The 17,144-nt window shown below is 43.8% G+C and overlaps 1 protein-coding gene and 1 non-coding gene across 2 annotated transcripts in view; one reads left to right on the top strand and one right to left on the bottom strand.

Annotated features, from left to right (window-relative positions):
• NRXN3 (neurexin 3) overlaps positions 1-17,144 on the top strand; it is a 1,831,517-nt gene that overhangs the window by 359,653 nt on the left and 1,454,720 nt on the right.
• Positions 4,007-4,144, bottom strand: LOC119936491. Its single transcript, XR_005453786.1, has one exon. It is a non-coding gene; the product is annotated as a small nucleolar RNA SNORA7 (small nucleolar RNA).

The raw sequence follows: 17,144 nt of genomic DNA, 5'->3' as shown, positions 1-17,144 counted from the left end.
AAGAACCTTATGGTGTAGTGAGGGAGATGTACACAAAAATAAATCGAGAAAGATGGAAAAGGGGATATGTACTTGAGCTGATCCTTAACTAATCAGTTATAAAAGATATGGACATAAATGCAATAGAAGATTGTCAACACTTAAGGACTTGTGAGTGGCAGGAGTGTTGAAACAGCATTTGAGGAGTTTAACCTGGAGAGATTAGAAATTTAGTGGGAAAGGCCTCCTGCGGGAGATGTGATTTCAGAAGGTATAGGACATTTCCTTAGTGTTTGGTCTTCTGCAGCATTCATTCATTCAATCAGTCATATTTATTGAGTGCTTACTGGGTGCAGAGCACTGTACTAAGCACTTGGGAAGTACAAGTTGGCAACATATAGAGACGGTCCCTACCCAACAGTGGGCTCACAGTCTAGAAGGGGGAGACAGAGAACAAAGCAAAACATATTAACAAAATAAAATAAATAGAATAGATATGTACAAGTAAAATAAATAAATAGAGTAATAAATATGTACAAACATATATACATATATACAGGTGCTGTGAGGAAGGGAAGGAGGTAAGACGGGGGGATGGAGAGGGGGACAAGGGGGAGAGGAAGGAAGGAGCTTAGTCTGGGAAGGCCTCCTGGAGGAGATGAGCTCTCAGTAGGGCCTTGAAGGGAGGAAGAGAGCGAGCTTGGCGGATGGGCAGAGGGAGGGCATTCCGGGCCAGGGGGAGGATGTGGGCTGGGGAGTCGACAGCGGGACAGGTGAGAACGAGGAAAAGTGAGGAGGTTAGCGGCAGAGGAGCGGAGGGTGCCAGGTGGGTTGTAGAAGGAGAGAAGGAAACTGAGGTAGGAGGGAGCGAGGTGATGGAGAGCCTTGAAGCTGAGGGTGAGGAGTTTCTGCCAGATGCGCAGATTGATTGGTAGCCACTGGAGATTTTTGAGGAGGGGAGTAACATGCCCAGAGCGTTTCTGGACAAAGACAATCCGGGCAGCAGCATGAAGTATGGATTGAAGTGGGGAGAGACAGGAGGATGGGAGATCAGAGAGGAGGCTGATGCAGTAGTCCAGACGGGATAGGATGAGAGCTTGAACGAGCAGGGTAGCGGTTTGGATGGAGAGGAAAGGGCGGATCTTGGCAATGTTGCGGAGCTGAGACCAGCAGGTTTTGGTGACGGCTTGGATGTGAGGGGTGAATGAGAGAGCGGAGTCGAGGATGACACCAAGGTTGCAGGCTTGTGAGACGGGAAGGATGGTAGTGCTGTCAACAGAGATGGGAAAGTCAGGGAGAGGGCAGGGTTTGGGAGGGAAGACAAGGAGTTCAGTCTTGGACATGTTGACTCCCAAGCCCGTGTTCTTTCCATTAAGTGGGACAGAAACTGTGTCCAACCCCATTAGCTTGTATCTACCCAGTGCTTAGTACAGTGCCTGGCCCATAGTAAGCACTTAACGAATATTATTATTTTTTTGAAAATCACCTTCGAAGAGGAGCCCGTGGCCCATAGTAAGCACTTAACGAATATTATTATTTTTTTGAAAATCACCTTCGAAGAGGAGCCCATGGCCCATAGTAAGCACTTTATGAATATTATTATTTATTTGAAAATCACCTTCAAAGAGGAGCCGGTGTCCCATAGTAAGCACTTAACGAATATTATTATTATTTTGAAAATCACCTTCAAAGAGGAGCCGGAGCAGCGTGGCTCAGTGGAAAGAGCCCGGGCTTTGGAGTCAGAGGTCATGGGCTCAAATCCCGACTCCGCCACGTGTCCGCTGTGTGACTTTGGGCAAGTCACTTAACTTCTCTGAGCCTCAGCTACCTCATCTGCAAAATGGGGACTAAGACCGTGAGCCCCACGTGGGACAACTCGATCACCTTGTATCCCCCCCAGCACTTAGAACAGTGCTCTGCAGCAGACTTCAAAGCTTTCCCATCATTATTTATATCACAACTCTTCACATTCTGTCTCTGTCTCTGCTTCCCATCATTCTAGTCCTTTAGCTTGCAGATTTCATCACTGATCAGCTAGCACCAAGGTACAAGCTCAGGATCACAGCTAGAATATTGTATTAACCTCTTCACTGGTCTCCCTCCCTTCGTCCAGCCTCTCCCAGTGCAGAACAGCACACTAAGTGCCTACTTGAGTGTGATAGTAATAATAATAACAATAATAATAATGGCATTTATTAAGCACTGACTATGTGCAGAGCACTGTTCTAAGCGCTAGGGAGATTACAAGGTGATCAGGTTGTCCCACAGAGGTGCTCACAGTGTTAATCCCCATTTTACAGATGAGGTAACTGAGGCCCAGAGAAGTTAAGTGACTTGCCCAAAGTCACACAGCTGACAATTGGCAGAGCTGGAATTTGAACCCCTGACCTCTGACTCCAAAGTCCGTTTTCTTTCCATTGAGCCACGCTGCATCTCTAGGAGACCTACCCTCGAGGATCTAGTGAAGAAGATGGGCACTAAAATAAATTAAAGATAGGAAGAAGAAATAGAGTAGAAAGATAATAATTGTGGTATTTGTTTAGTGCTCACTATGTGTCAAGCACCATTCTAAATGCTGGGCTAGATGAAAGTTTATCAGGTTGGACCCAGTTCCTACCTATATGGGGCTCACAGTCTAAGTAGGGGGTGAACAGGTATTGAATCCCCATTTTGCATTTCATTCAATCGTATTTAGTGAGCGCTTACTGTGTGCAGAGCACTGTACTAAGCGCATTTGAAGGAACTGAGACACAGAGAAGTTGTCACTTGCCGTATGTCACACAGCAAGTAATGGCAGAGCTGGAATTAGAACTTTAGTCCTCTGACTCCCAGGCCTGGGCTCTTTCTGTTTGAGATAGATTTTTCTTAGTAGATTAGTTGAGGACCCCATTGTCCTACAGAAGGCAAATCAGTCTTTTTTATGGGTTTTCGAGTACATATTCCTGTAAGCTCATGTCGGTAGGGAATATTTCTGTTATGGTGTTGTATTGTACTTTCCCAAGTGTCTAGTGTAGTGCTTGCCACACAGTAAGTGCTCAATAACTATGATTGATTGACTGGAGTAAGAACATGGTGAATAGCTACATCAGCCTGATACTCCTATCTAAGCTAATTGAAGGTCTCACAAGGCAGGAACACCACAAACGTTTATGTTTGCTACCAGGATTTATTCCCATTCCTCATAGGAGCAAGCCAAGGCATGAAATTGTAAGTTGATGTCCCTAAAATGACAAAGTCAGTGGTCAAACATCCAGTGAAACCCAGGCCGTCTGACTTTTAAACCTGGGCATTTTCTAGGTAATAAATACTGTCTATAGTTTGGCGAGGAGTAGTTTGCACAATTAAGAGTGTGCTGGGCAGAGAAAAGTGATATTTCCCTAGAGCCCCTGGAGGTAGATCAAGGTGGGGTAAATTGGGGGACTAATGGGGAGCACTGAAGCATCAGATCTTTGCAAAACTCCCTTCCCCCTCTTCCCCTGTACATGCTGGGAGTTGACCTTATGACATGTACCCAGGCTACTGTGGCCACTGGTGGCCCTCACGGACCCATGGGAAGTCATGAGGGTTAGATCAGAAATGTCATAATGGGATCATGTCACATACACCATTTTGCAGACGTTTGCCGATTCAGCCTCAAACTAGACTGTTCCTCTGGGGGACTCCGACACCTCATGACTTGATACAGAGCCCTGTGGACACGGCTGCTTTGTCTCTGTCATGAGGCTCAATGCCAGGAGACTCAACAGAGGGTAACTGGGGCCCGGATGAAAAAATAATCCCGGCCGTAATAGTGTCTGATGCCTTAAGCATCCTTGTCTTATGCTGTCGATACCATAGCGATGCCATGGATACATCTCTCCCGGAACGCCCCCACCTCCATCTGCAGTCATTCTGGTAGCATATCCATAGAGTTTTCTTGGTAAAAATACAGAAGTAGTTTACCATTGCTTCCTTCCACACAGTAAAACTTGAGTCTCCACCCTTGACTCTCTCTTATGTTGCTGCTGCCTAGCAGATGTGAGTTTTGATTTGTAGCAGATTGCCTTCCACTCGCTAGCCACTGCCCAAGCTAGGAATGGAATGGGTATGCCTCTGCTTGACTCTCCCTCCCATAATTGAGACTGGTAGACTACTGGAAACTCTCCAGGTACAACCCTGAGAGAGTTTCTAGCATCCTGGAGCATGGGTCTGGAAGTCAGAAGGACCTGGGTTCTAATCCTGACTCTGTGTGACCTTGGGCAAGTCACTTAACTTCTCCAGGCTTAAGTTACCTCATCTGTAAAATGGGGAATACTATTGTGAGCCCTCTGTAGGACAGGGACTGTTTCCACCTGATTGACTTGTGTCTACCCCAGCACTTAGAGAAGTGTTTGGTATATAATAAGCCCTTAACAAGTTCCATAACTATTCTTCTTATTATTATTATTGGATAGGTGAAGACCAGCTGAAACCTGGACTGTCTGGCATAAAATGAGACCAGTCACCCTAAGCCCAACTGATTCAAACTCCCATGTTCTTCGTCTCACAATATCCCCTCTCTGAGTCTGTGAAGCCTCAGAGAAAGTTGTAGTACAAGTGTGAAGGGGGTGTGCTTCTAAACAAGAAGACAAGCAAAGAAACAGCCTGAATGATTCCTGAGTACACAGAGCGATCATCTAGTTGGCCACTGCTGTGATGTTCCCCAGGACATGTGGCATGAAGCGGTTTCTTTTAAGTAGAAAGGATTTAACCCTGTCTCCTTGGAATAAAAACAATTAGATAAAATCTCTCATCCTTACATGCCTCAATATATGTGAAGTACATTGCCTAGTGGAAAAAGCACAAAACTAGGAGTTAGGAGACTTGAGTTTCAACACCAGTTCTGTCACTGTCTGCTGTGTGACCTTGAACAAGTCTCAACTTCTCTGTGTCTTAGTTTCCTCATCTGTAAATTGGACATTAAATGCTTGTTTTCCCTGCCCCCATCCCCTTTTTATTTAAGCCCAGTGTGGGACAGGGACTGTGTCTGATCTGATTATATTGCACCTAGCACAGTGCTGTGCTAGACACATAAGTATTTTTGAAACACCACAATTATTATTCTTCATATTAACGTTGTGTGCTTCTCTAAGGCTCCAAAAGGATTGTTCCCCTATAAGCTGGGTCCCTAAGCACCTAAGTCTTCTTTTAGCTTATCAAAATGATAGCAGAATCACTCTTCTACAGTGGAGGTTTCTGCCTCAATCTCAATGTTTGGGTGACATCTAATTGTAACAGTCAAGATTACTTTTGCCTCTGGCAGGATGTTCAAATTGTCACAGTGGATCTACTGGATGCTGGTATGAAGAATTGGATATGAAAGCCTCGGGGCAATGGAGAGGGGCTGTCAGTGACTTCACTGCTTCAGGAAGTGACCACTGCTTGTCCTGTCATGCTGTCGAGTTGTCTCAGACCCATAGCTATGCCATGGACACATCTTTCCCAGAATGCCCTACCTCCATCTGCAATCATTTCAGAAGTGTATCCATAGAGTTTTCTTGGTAAAAATATGGAAGTGGTTTACCATTGCCTTCTTCTATGCTGTAAATTGGAGTCTCCGCACTTGCCTCTCTCCAATGCCACTGCTGCCCAGCACAGGTGAGTTTTGATTTGTAGTGGATTGACTTCCACTTGCTATCCACTGCCCAAGCTAGGAATGGAATGGGTATACCTCTGCTTGACTCTCTCTCCCATAATCAAGATTGGTAGACTCCTGAAAACTCTCCAGGAGCAACCCTGAGAGGGTAGTGACCACTGCAACAGGAGCCAAATAGAACCCACTAACTAGTGAGGGATACTAGGAAACACACTTAAGGGAAACTGAGGCTGAAGGCCTATTCATTCACTCAGTCATATTTAGTCAACACTTGCTGTGTGCTGAGCACTGTACTAAGCACTTGGAGGAGTACAACAGAACAATAAACTTATACATTCCCTGCCTCATTCATTCATTCATTCATTCAATCAGTCATATTTATTGAGTGCTTACTGCGTGCAGAGCACTGTACTAAGCACTTGGGAAGTACAAGTCGGCAGCATATAGAGATGGTCCCTACCCAACAAAGAGCTCGTCTGTTCTCACCAGAAGGAACGTACATATGAAATCCTCTAACTCACAGTGGTATTTTGGGGTAAGTCCAAGATAGCCTGGTTTACTTGTCTGCGCCCTAAAGAGGATGAACTGGAAGACTGGGGGACTAGAAAGTAGGAGGTGGGATGCACTTTCAAGGATTTGAATGCACAGGGAGTCTGAATGTTAGGGAGGAGGCTGAGGAGGGGTGAGGACCACTTATTAATAATAATTATAGGCTGTGCTAAGGCTTTACTATGTGCCAAGCCCTATGCCAAGCATTGGGGTAGATAAAGGTCAACAGGTTGACACAGTCCCTCCTTCTGTTAAGCAAGGAGAAGTAGAAGAGAAGAAGGAGGGAGAACGGATATGGAAACCCATTTTACAGAGGGTGAAACTGAAGCCCAGAGGAGTTAAGTGACTTGCTGAAGGTAACACAGCAGGCAAGTGTGAGAGCTGGGATTAGAAGCCAGGTCCTCAAACTCCCAGACCCACGGTCTTTCCGTTAGGCAACCCTGCCTCTCTATCAAAACATCTTGAGCAGCAGGAATGAAGGGTCAGGACTGAGTCTGGCTTTGGACAGGCAGGGTCCAGCCCTGTTAAGTATAACAAGGTAAGGAGCCAGAGCTGATAGCAAACTTCTCTGACAATAAACTTCAATTTCAGACCAGAAAATGAATACCTTTAAAGGATCCCTAGGGCCTCAAGGAGTAGAGAGGTTGGGGAAGACTGAGATGAGAGGGGACAACAGATTCATTCATTCATTCATTCATTCATTCACTCAATTGTATTTATTGAGCACTTATCGTGTGCAGAACACTGTATTAAGCACTTAGGAGAATACAACAGTAAACAGACATATTCCCTGGTCAGCGGAGGAGTTGAGAGGAGGCCCGAGTGGTATCAGAGGATATTAACAATCATCAATTGTGTTTATTGAGCCCTTACTGCATGTCACTGATTGACTGACTGATTGACTGTAAACTTCTCATGGGCAGAGAAAGTATCTGCCAACTCTAATTCTGTACTCTCCCAAATGCTTAGTATAGTGGTCTTCATGCAGTGAGCACTCAGTAAATACAATGGATAGATGGCACAGTACTATACTAAATACTTGGGAGGGTAGAGTATAAGAGTTGGTAGACACGTTCTCTGCCCATGAGGGGTTTACAGACAATCAATCAATCCATCATGTATGCAGAGCACTGTGCTAAACACTTAATAATAATAATCATAATGGCATTTATTAAGCGCTTACTATGTGCAAAGCACTGTTCTAAGCACTGGGGACATACAAGATGATCAGGTTGTTCCAAGGGGGGGCTCACAGTCTTAATCCCCATTTTACAGATGAGGTAACTGAGGCACAGAGAAGTGAAGTGACTTGCCCAAAGTCACACAGCTGACAATTGGCAGAGCCGGGATTTGAACCTATGACCTCTGACTCCAAAGCCCGTGCTCTTTCCACTGAGCCACACTGCTTCTCTACACTTGGTAGAGTACTATGCAACAGAGATGGTAGATGGATTCCCTGAACACAGGGAGCTTACAGTCTAGTCAAGGACACAGGCATTAATGTAAATATGCAAATTACAGATATGTGTACAGATGTGTACAAATATGTACACAAGTGCTGTGCAGGTAAGGGTGATTAAAGTACAAATCCAAGTGCAAGGGCAATGCAGAAGGGAGAGGGTGAAGGAGTCGAGGAAGGCCTCTTGGAGGAGATATGCTTTTAATATCAGAGAAGCAGCATGGCTTAGTGGAAAGAGCACGGGTTTGGGAGTCGGGGTCATGGGTTCTAATGCCGCCTCTGCCACTTGTCAGCTGTGTGACTTTGGGCAAGTCACTTAACTTGAGTCAATGACCTCATCTGTAAAATGGGGATTAAGACTGTGATCCCCACATGGGACAACCTGATTACCTTGCATCTACTCCAGTGCTTAGAATAGTGCTTGGCACACTGTAAGCGCTTAACAAATGCCATTATTATTATTATTATTATTATTATTATTATTAAGGTTTTAAAGGTGGGGAGAGTGATGGTCTCTTGGTTATAAAGGGGCAGGAGTTCCAGGTCAGAGGCAGGACTAGGCAGAGAAGCAGCATGGCTTAATGGATAGAGCACGGGCCTGGGAGTTAGAAGGACCTGGGTTCTAATTCTGGCTCTGCCACTCTGTGCATTGGGCAAGGTGCTTCACTTCTCTGTGCCTCAGTTACCTCATCTGTAAAATGGGGTTAAGAGTGTGGTCCCCTTTTGGGACAGGGACTGTGTCCAACCTAATTAGCTTGTATCTACCCCAGTGCTTAGAACAGTGCTTGGCATGCAGTAAGATCTTAACAAATATTATTATTATTATTATCATTATTATTATTGTTAAGCGGGAAGCTTACATTGTAGAGGAGGCACTGTGGTGCTCTCCCACCAGCCAGTCTCTCTTTCTCCGCTCGCCAGAGTCATGGCCAGGAGATTCAACCGAGCAGGAAGGCAGCTTAGATCTGAGACATTAATGTAATGGTGTTTGGAAGTTAATCTGTTTCCCTTTTAAATGTCTGCATACAAGCTGTCAGTGCCTGCCATTTCTCCCCTAACAGATTTATAGCTTTCTGGGGTTCCTTAGTTTGCTTTCCTATTTGAAGGCTAAACAAGACTTATGAAAGCCCACAGCACCTTTTCTTAGCAGTGGCAAATGTATATCAGTCAATTTAATTTGTCACAAATGGAATCATACATCAGAAATCTTTGATTTCCTTCTGGATTCTTTCTTTTCCTCCTCTCTCCCCCATTTTCCCTTTCCTGGCCTCCTTTCTTTCTGGTTCCTCTTGGCTGCTCCACATTAGAGAGGGCCGTCAGATTGAAACGATTAAACCTTGTTAATGGGCTCTCACTCTTTTGTTCTGGACTCATCTCTCGATGCCTGGGATAACTGGGTATTTGATCATGAATAGGTTTCTTGAAGGGAGCATTTAATTGCCTTGATGGTGCCTTTTAGCTATTTAGTGAGTGCAGGATGAATAATTTGGGAGTCTATTAATAGTCCATGGTTCTTTCTTCCAAATAGCATACTATCACCTCCAGATAGATATGAACTTATTGTGCCATAACAGGGTTTGTTCTTAGCATGGGTGAATGGTAGCCCAGTTTACTCATCTTAAAGTTTAGGGGTTGTTAGGGTCAAAGCTTGGAATAAAGATCTTGAACTCAGGACTTTGTTTTTTTGATAAGCACAGAGAAAGGGAGGGGATGATATTGGGGAGAGGGATCAGACTGCAATTTTTCATCATTAGGGGCTGGGTTACAGTGGCTTGGCCAGAGAATCATATTAAGGAGCTCTATCTAGGGCAGAATTAAGGCTTTGGTGGCTCCTTCTGCAGAGAAGGATAAAGAGGGAGGGAAAGTGGGTAGAGGGGGGAAGAAGATGATGATGAGGAAACAAGTGGAAATGAAAAGGATAGAAGGGGGGCTGGTACTCTCTATTTTGATCCTACCAATGCTGCTGCCATCCCTGCCACCACACAAGGAGCAGCAGTGCCTGGTTTAGGGTGCAAAAAAGTGGCAGGCACTCAAGCTCTGCAAAGGCTCCTGGAACACTAGCCTTGATCCCTGGAGACATGGCAGGCTCTTCAGTGGGGAAGTGGGGAAGATGGTTGAGGAGCCTCTGGAGCCTCTGGCCTAGGCTCAGAGCCCTGTAGGAATGGGCAGGGTCTTGTGGATAGAGCATGGGCCTATGAATCAGAAGGAACTGGGTTCTAATCCTGGCTCCACCACCTGTCTGCATCGTGACCTTGGGCAAGCCACTTCAATTCTCTGTGCCTCAGTTAGTCATCTGTAAAATTGGGATTAAGAATGTGAGCCCCTTGTGGGACAGGGACTCTGTCCAGTCTGATTAACTTGTGTTTATCCCAGTGCTTAGTACAGTGCCTGGCACATAGTAAGTGCCTAACAAATACCATAAGCAAAAAAAGACCCTACCAGCTCCTGGCTTAGTGCCAGCTAAGCATACAATAACAATAGTGGTATTTGTTAAGCATTTACTATGTTCCTAGCACTGTGCTAAGTGCTAAGATAGATACAATCAGATTGCATACAGTCTTTGCCCTACATGGGATTCAGAGATATTTAATTCCCATTTTACAGATCAGCTGATCAATCCAACATATTTATTGAGCCCTTAATATGTGAAGAGCACTGTATTAAATGCTTATGAGAGTACACTATAGCAGAATTAGCAGGCACGTTCCCTGCCCACAACAAGCTACAGTTGAGATAATTGAGGCAAGGGCCATAGCAGGCAAATGAGTAATGGAGATGGGATTAGAACCCAAGTCTCCTGGTTCCTTTCCTGTTCTCTTTCCTCAAGGCCACACTGCTCCCAGACCTCCTGCAAAATGCCTGGAGGTCCTGCATCTGGCTGTATTGGGCCAAGGTCTCTTGGTGGAGGCCAGTGGGACCTTCCCAGTGATGTGGACTGGGTACTTTACCCTTCAGGAAAGATTGTGAGAATACTCTAGTTTGCGTTTCACATCCAACTTCATTTTTCTGACCATTCAATTCCTGGGTGAGTGACAGTTCTAGTTCATCCTAAATTGAGCCCCTGAGTTTTTAAAGTTTTCCCCTGGGAGTTCAGTGCTTCTATGGGTCATTCAGTTGGAGAAAATTGGAGTTAGATTTTGGCTGCCATTTTGTCCACCTTCCACCTGGCCCTACCTTGTGATAGGATACAACTCTTGCCTCTGCTGCAGATCTGCACAGATGTGAAGGTCTCTACTGTCCTGTCTCAAAAGCCAAAGGGGGACTCCCTTCTTCTCTACAAATACAGGAGCCTTAGTGAAAAGCAGTGTGGCCTACAGGAAAGAGCATGAGCCTGGAGTCAGATGACCTGGATTTTAATCCTGGCTCTACCACTTGCCTGCTATGTGACCTTGGATGAGTCATTTAACTTCTATTTGCCTCAGTTTCCTCATCTGCAAAAAGGAGATTAAATACCTGTTCTCCCTTCCCATTAGACTATGAACCCTATGTGAGACAGGGAATGTGTCTGATATGATTATCTTGTATCTACCCCAGTGTTAAATATATGCCAAGCATCGTAGTATGGAATATAACAAGCACTTAAATGTTATTCTTATTATAGACTAGGTGTCCATAATTAGGGGCCTCTCTGTCATCAGGGGAGAAGATGGGTGGGCTCCTGGTATGATTATCCCTTTTGTCTCCCAATTTAATGTCCCACCTTAATGCAGTCCTAAATCTAGCCCTCCATATACTTTCCCTGCCCTGGCTGAGATGATTGAAACCTTCAAGGAAAGGTCTATGGAAGGGAAAGGCCCACAGAAGTGAGATTATTTAACAGGGAGAAGAGAAGGGTGAGGGTAAGTTTATGATAGACGTGTTTGCCTTACACAGAGAAATCAGGTTGGGAATCGTGTCCATTGACAGCAAGCTCACTGTGGGTAGGGAACACGTCTGTTCTATTGTTATATTGTACTCTCCCAAGGGCTTAGTACAGTGCTCTGCACATAGTAAACACTTAATAAATATGATTGATTGATTGCTTGATTGACAGAGTGGTTAAACATAAAATGGGATTTCAGAAAGGTGGTTGTGAGTACAGATTTATCTTTCAGGACCACGTCGAGAGATGAAAATCAAATCTATTTTTAAGACTTCCAGAGAAAGAAATATACAGTCTCCCTTGGAGGCCCATTAGAATGGATTCCTGACCTTATATCTAACTTGAATTTTTGTAATGCACTTAGAGTTATTCCCAAATCTGGGATCCAATTTTCCCTGCTGCTTATAGCTGAGGAGCAGATGAGGCTGTGGATTGGTGGATTTTGAGTCGTCACTGATCTTTATATTTGCTATATTTGCTATCTGATTTGTCTCTTTGGACACCCTTCTTCTTATGCACACTGGAGTTTTTCCTGTCAAAGGTAATAATGCTACAGTATATAACTCCTACCCCCTCTCTTCTCACTAAAGATCAGTGACCTGAACTTAATCTGCCCTGGGAACAAATAAATAATTCTAGAAATAGGCAGAAGGGTGAGGTATTAAGTCACAGGGGAATAATGAAAAGAAGCAGGCAGGGAGACTAAAATCCTAGGTGAGTTGATGTTAGAAATAGAAACAGTGATTTCAATAACTTCTCTTTTCTTTCCTTTTTTTTTTTCTGCATTTTTCAGGTCACTAATCTCCCTCCCTAATCCTCTTAACAGCATCTTTTCTCTCAGAGTTTTATCTGATCTGCCTCTCAAACGATCCCTCCTGAGATTTCCTGAGACTTCTCCTCCTGGTTGGGAAGATCAACCCTATCCTTTAAGTAAATCGATCAGTTAATGGCATTTATTAAGGTCCTAATCTGTGCAGAACAGTGTACTGAGCATTTTGGAGGGTTCAATACAATGGAGTTGGTAGGCATGATCCGTGCCCACACAGAGTTTACAGATTAGTCATAGAGACTGATGTTAAAAATAATTACAGGTCAGAGAAGGAATCAAATATAGATTCATTCAATCATATTTATTGAGTGCTTACTGTGTGCATAGCACTGTACTAAGTGCTATATTGGGAAAGTACAATAGAACAATAAACAGACACATTCCCCGTTCACAGCAAGCTTCTGGTAGGGGTAGGAGAGTTCCTAAGTGCTTAGGGGCTTTTAAGCATGGGTGAAGCAGTGTGGAGGGAGATTAAAGTTAGGATAGTGGTGTGTGTGTGTGTGTGTGTGTGAAAGCTATGCTAATTGATGTTCTTGGGAAGATTTCTCACTGGGTTCTAATCCTGGCTCTGCCAAATGTGTGACTTTGGGCAAATCACTTAAGCTTCTCTGTGCCTCTGTTCTGTTCTCCCTCCTATTTAGACTCTGAGCCTTATAGTAATGGTAATAATAATGATGGTATTTGTTAAGCGCTTACTAATGTGTCAAGCACTGTTCTAAGCACTGTAGTAGATACAAGTTTATCAGGTTAGTCACAGTCCCTGTCCCACATGGGTCTCACAACCTTAATCCCCATTTTACAGATGAGGTAACTGAGGCACAGAGAAGGTAAATGCCTTGCCACAAAGACAATGTCCAACCTAATTAACTTGTATTTATCCCAGTGCTTAGAACAGTGTGTGACACATAGTAAGCACTTAACAAATACCATGAAAAACTGGTAAGCGCTGGGGTAGATACAAGATAATCAGATCCCTCATGGGGTTCACAGTCTTAAGTAGGAGAGAAAACAGGTATGGTATTTCATTTTGCAGATGGGGAAATAGAGGCCCATAGAAGTGAAGTGACTCACCCAAGGTCACACAGCAGACAAGCGGCAGAGCTGGGATAAATCACAGGTCCTCTGACCCCGAAGCCTGGGCTCTTTCCATACGTCCATTTTGCTCCTCCCTGTTCTTCTTCCCTCCAGGCTGGTGTTGTTTCTGGGGTATTTGTTGTGTGACCCCAGGTCTTCCAACATTACATGGCAGTGGAATGCTTGGAGGTGCTGGTCTGTAGCTGATTACCCCTTACCTAGAGGAATGTTGGCACTGAGGTAGGGAGCTGAGCCAAGACTGGGTGACAAGATGAAAATATCCACCATAATCTGGTCTGTTTACCCTATAGACTAAGGTATATACAGCAGGAGCAAACCAATCAATCAGTCAGTGGTATTTATTGAGTGCTTGTTCTGTGAAAAACACCGTACTAAGCACTTGGGAGAGAGAGTACAATATAACAGAGTTGGTAAACAAGTTCGCTGCCCACAGGGTGATTACAGTCCGGAGGGGGAAACCCAACCATAGTAGTTAATCCCACCTTTCTTCTCATACACCTGTGCTGAAGGAATCATTTTGAATACAACTGTTGCATGCAGAATTTTGAGTTTTCTCAAACAATCTTCCATTCAGGAGCAGACATGTAAATTTAAAAATCCCAGAAAGAGAATATGGGTGGGGTGGATAGGTGTTAATTACAAGGCTAGGTAGAAGTGCTGGAGGGGGAACCAGCAGCTGGTCCTTACAAGAACATGTAACAGTTGGTTGATGAGTCATGTGATCCTGAGCATACTTTGTGATCACTGGATTGTTTGGCTGCAACTGTGGTATTTGTTAAGCACTTACCATGTGCCTAGTACTACATTAAGCACTGGGGTAGGTACAAGATAATTAGATCCCACATGAGGCTCACAGTCTAAGTAGAGGGGAGACCAGGTATTGAATCCACATTTTACAGATAAGAAAACTGAGGCCTGGAGAAGTGAAGTGACTTGCCCGAGGTCACACAGCTGGCAAACGGCAACCCGGAATTAGAACCCAGGTCATTTGATTCCCAATAGGGTATGCTGCTTTTCAACAGAGTGAGCAGATAAAGGTCAGCTGACATGGCCTCCTGAAGTTTGTGTGACCCAGAAGCCATCAGGCAATTTCTTTTAGATCTGATATCTGGGGCAAAAAAGTGGTTTTGGAACCACTTTCTCAGGAATTATGAGAGAGAACTGTGGGTTACAACACTTTGAGGGCTTCCAAATGACAGGACTTTTTCTTCCATTTCTCAGATATGCAATATGGGTACCTCCAAGCTGGGGCCACTCAGTGAGCAAGGATAGGGAGGGTAGACCCATTTATGCAAATTTTCCATTAGCCAGACACCTCTGGTAGACATATCCTGGGGGGCTGTCTGACCTTTTCATTTATTTTCTTCCATGAAAAATGGCATTTCCTTTTCTCTCCCATTCTGTTTTAAAAAAAAAACAACAAAGAGAAATGTTACCATTTCTATTTCTTTTCTCTTTTTTTTTTGGATAGTTGGCTCCAAAATTTGAAGTCACCAAACGTAAGCAAGTCACAAAAACCTGATCTCTTTCCAGCATGTTTGAGTTTCTTAATTTAATTAGACTTGCCCTGTATAAATATTGAACTCAATTTAATTTATTTTACATCTCCTTAGGTTTTCAAAGAGGTTGGAGATGCAGATTATCCTTTTTTATTCTTCTGGTTGTTTGAGGTGAAAAAATAGTTCCTAAATTTAAATGAATCACAGGCATTTTTGTATTTTCCCATATAATTCTCCTCCTTTCCCTGCCCCAGCGACAACTACATGTTTATTCACCTTGGCGCATGAACAGGGAGGATTCTTTGGTTTCAGAGTAAATAGCTATAACAGGATGCAATTTAAAACAAGATAGGTTTCAAGGGGCAGATTAAGGGTGCATACAGCATTTGTCACCTCTCCGGGTCACACCTGGAGAGTTTCCAGTAATCTATCAGCCTCGACTATGGGAGGGAGAATCAAGCAGAGGCATATCCCATTCTAGACTGTGAGCCCACTGTTGGGTAAGGACCATCACTATTTGTTGCCAACTTGTACTTCCCAAGCGCTTAGTACAGTGCTGTGCACACAGTAAGCGCTCAATAAATACGATTGAATGAATGAATGAATATCCATTCCGTAACTTGGGCAGCTGCTAGTGAGTGGAAGGTCATCTGCTCCAAGTCAAAACTCACCTGTGCTGGACAGCAGCGACATGAAAGAGAGAGTCAAGGGTGGCGACTCAAGTTTACTGTGTGGAAGGAAGCAATGGTAAATCACGTCTGTAATTTTACTAAGAAAACTCTATGGTTTACCAGAATAATTGCAGATGGAGGTTGGGCATTCTGAGACAGATGTATCCTTTGCATCACTATGGGATGGACATGACTAGACAGCATAAGAAAACAATAGCATTTGTGCTAAATGCTAGGGTGAGTATAATGTCATTAGATCAAATATAGGTAATCCAGTCCCTCTCTGTTGACCACTGTCCTCTAAATTCCAAGAGTATATGTTTTACTTGCCCAAATCCTCCACAGCCCCTGGCAACAAGTGCCTTTCTAGAAGCAGTGTGGCTCAGTGGAAAGAGCATGGGCTTTTGAGTCAGAGGTCATGGGTTCAAATCCCAGCTCCTCCACTTGTCAGCTGTGTGACTTCGGGCAAGTCACTTAACTTCTCTGGGCCTCAGTTACCTCATCTGTAAAATGGGGATTAAGATTGTGAGCCCTACGTGGGACAACCTGATCACCTTGTATCCTCCCCAGCGCTTAGAACAGTGCTTTGCTCATAGTAAACGCTTAATAAATGCCATCATATTATATTATTATATTATTCCTAAAAGGGTCAAAGGATCCAAGGAGCTTGTTAGATAGATTTCTTCTTCCAGTCCACTGGACTGTAGATTCTTTGAGGGCAGGGATCATGTCTACCTATGCTATTGTACTTTCCCAAGAGTTTACTACAGTGTGCTGCTCCATTAAACATTTAATAAATAACACTAACTGATCCTAATCCGAAAATGAGGTCAGGGAAGGTGGTTTCCAGTTGGGATGAGTGATGGGAAAAGAGATTTATAATGGGTGGATCTGATGAGGTACATATGATGGAAGAGGCTTAATAGCTTTATATTTGTCTATGTTGATATGTACCCATGACATGACCAGAAAGGTGAGAGAATTAATCCGAGAAGGCCTCTTGGAGGAGATTGGCCCATAGGAGGGGAGGTTTGTGTTTACTCTAAAATAAGGGTGCAGGCAAGTGTTCCAAGCGTGGGGAAAGCTAAGAATTGCTGATTCAAGACATTAGTGATCACTGTGGTATTGTTAAGCTCTTACCATGTGCCAACCACTGTGCCAAGCATTGGGATAGGACCAATACAATTAGACCAGACATAGTCCCTATCTCATATGGGGCTCAGAATCTAAGACTGTAAACTCCTTGTGGGCAGGGAATGTGTTTGTTATATTATTATTATGTGACTGTTATATATTATTATATTGTACTCTCCCAAGTGCTTACTTCAGTGCTCTATATGCAGTAATTCCTCAATAAATGGATTGACTGACTACCTAAGGGAGAGGATAAATGATAAATAATGATGATGATGATGATAATTGTTGCATTTTTAAGCACTTATTTATTATATGCCAAGTACTATAGTAACGCTGGGGTAGAAACAAGATGATTAGGTTGGACAAATTCCCCATTCCAAATGGGGCTAACAGTCTATGTAGGAACAGGTATTAAGTCCCTATTTCTCGGATGATTAAACTGAGGACCCA

This window comes from Tachyglossus aculeatus, chromosome 1 (genome assembly GCF_015852505.1).
Source record: "Tachyglossus aculeatus isolate mTacAcu1 chromosome 1, mTacAcu1.pri, whole genome shotgun sequence".
Lineage (NCBI taxonomy): Eukaryota > Metazoa > Chordata > Mammalia > Monotremata > Tachyglossidae > Tachyglossus > Tachyglossus aculeatus.
The sequence above is the reverse complement of the archived record's forward strand: the minus strand, read 5'-3'. Positions and strand labels throughout refer to the sequence as shown.